General features: G+C 55.9%; 1 non-coding gene across 1 annotated transcript; it reads left to right on the forward strand.

Annotated features, from left to right (window-relative positions):
- Window positions 1–855: 855 nt before the first annotated feature.
- On the forward strand, window positions 856–937 carry TRNAS-CGA (transfer RNA serine (anticodon CGA)). Its single transcript has one exon. It is a non-coding gene; the product is annotated as a tRNA-Ser (tRNA).
- Window positions 938–2335: the final 1398 nt, after the last annotated feature.

Genomic DNA, 2335 nt, shown 5'->3' on the forward strand with positions numbered 1-2335 from the left:
GAGGTCCCTTCCAACCCTGATATTCTATGATTCTAACTTTCCTTCTAAAAACTCTCCCAGCTAAAGAGAAAGGGCACAAGGGATGCTGTAAAAATAAAAGTCTTATTGAATATTTTACATTTCTATTGCTTTAGCTCTTTCTCTTTTTTTCTCTGTATTTTAAGAAAACACTAACAAGGATTTTAGAGGGGTGTTTGCCTTGGGACTAAGCAGGCTGAAGTTTCTAAATACCAAACTGCAAGCCTTATTTCACCTGTTTAATGTTGGACAGTGACAGGGTCACGTTAACACCTTTGTCTCTCTTTGAGCCCCTTGATTCTCTTTAAATTACCACCAAAGTTCCCACCCCCTGTGTGAGTGGCATGGGGGACTGAGCGTCTTTTCTCCTTTCTCCCCTCTAGGATGTCAGAAGCACCATAGACAGGTGCCTGGCTCCTTCCCCTTCACACCTCATTATTCTGGCCACAGGCTGAGACAAAACAACTATCCCAGGGCACAACTGCAAAGTGGGGAAGGTGACTCGTGGGGTCGGAATCTCCTTTGGTTTTATTACAAACCTGGGGTTCCTGCATTTCCTACAAAACTAAAGCGGTTTTCTTAATCGCGTCTCTGCTAAGGCTGCGTCTACACTCCCCCTTGTGTCGGTAGAATGTATGTGGCTCAGGGGTGTGAATAAGCCACCCCCCGAGTGACACAAGTTGCACGGACCTAAGCGCCGGTGTGGACAGTGCTATGGTGCTGGGAGAGCTTCTCCTGCCAACATGGCTACGGCTGCTCGTTGAGGGTGGAGAGCTCCCTCCCGTCGGCTTCCAGCCGCTCCAGTAGAGACTGCCGCTGGGGGCCACGTCACTCACAGCTGTGAGGGCCGAGCGGTTAAGGCGTTGGACTCGAAATCCAATCGGGTTTCCCTGCACAGGTTCAAATCCTGCTCACAGTGAGGCCTGTGTTTTAGCCACACTTGCTCACCAGGGCAATACATCTCCACCGACCCTGAGACGCTCTCCATACACTCCCCACCCCAGGTAAACCCTGTTCTGCTCCTTTCATGGGGATGCCTGGGATGGTGCCTCACGCTGTGTCCCTGCGGTCTCAGGCCTCTGCTCCTCACCCAGCGCCCCCCGGCTCAGCCCCACCCCTGGGTGCTGCTCCTCTCCAGAGCGTGGAAGGAGCTGAGCACGGGCAACCCGTAGAAGAGGCCACAGGAGCCTGAGCCTCCCCCAAAAGGCCATCCATGCGGGGGGGAAACGCTGGGGATGTGGGGCGGGTCTCCCCTCCGGAGGCCCGTGGGCCCATGGTCATCTTTCGAGCGCTGGAAGTGAAGCTACAGAGAAGTGGGGGCCCCGCCTGCACCCCGCTCCCCTCTGCCTCTTAACCCGATGCCCTGCTCTTGCTCTGCCTCTTCCCATCCCCCCTCCGCCTCTTCCCCCAAAACCTGCACCCCAACCCCCCTCGGCCTTTTCCCCCGCGGCCCCATCTTCTCATGCCTCTTCCTGTCCTGCTCCACCTCCTTCCCCAAGGACCCCACTGCCCCCCGCTCACCGAAGACAGAGAAAAGGGACGGGTGCCTGGCCCCATGGCCCCCGGTAGCCCCCCTTCGGGGAAAGGGGCAGAAAGGAGCAAGCAGGGGGTGAGTGGAGTCCTGGGGGAAGAGGCGGAGAGGAGCGAGGGGCAGGTAGGGGGACCTCGGGGGCCAGAGGAGTGAACAGTGGGTGGGCGGGGCCTCGGGGGAAGAGGATGACCGGGGGCGGGGCCTCTGTGGCAGGGCCATGCTCTAGGCCCCGGTGGCCCCCCAACTTCTCGGGGTCATCTGAAACCCAGGATGATGGGCCAAAAGAAATCTGATGAGGTTCAATAAGGATAAGTGCAGGGTCCTGCACTTAGGACGGAAGAACCCAATGCACAGCTACAGACTAGGGACCGAATGGCTAGGCAGCAGTTCTGCGGAAAAGGACCTAGGGGTGACAGTGGACGAGAAGCTGGATATGAGTCAGCAGTGTGCCCTTGTTGCCAAGAAGGCCAATGGCATTTTGGGATGTATAAGTAGGGGCATAGCGAGCAGATCGAGGGACGTGATCGTTCCCCTCTATTCGTCATTGGTGAGGCCTCATCTGGAGTACTGTGTCCAGTTTTGGGCCCCACACTTCAAGAAGGATGTGGATAAATTGGAGAGAGTCCAGCGAAGGGCAACAAAAATGATTAGGGGTCTGGAACATATGAGTTATGAGGAGAGGCTGAGGGAGCTGGGATTGTTTAGCCTGCAGAAGAGAAGAATGAGGGGGGATTTGATAGCTGCTTTCAACTACCTGAAAGGGGGTTCCAAAGAGGATGGCTCTAG

This window comes from Caretta caretta, chromosome 11 (assembly GCF_965140235.1).
Source record: "Caretta caretta isolate rCarCar2 chromosome 11, rCarCar1.hap1, whole genome shotgun sequence".
NCBI lineage: Eukaryota > Metazoa > Chordata > Testudines > Cheloniidae > Caretta > Caretta caretta.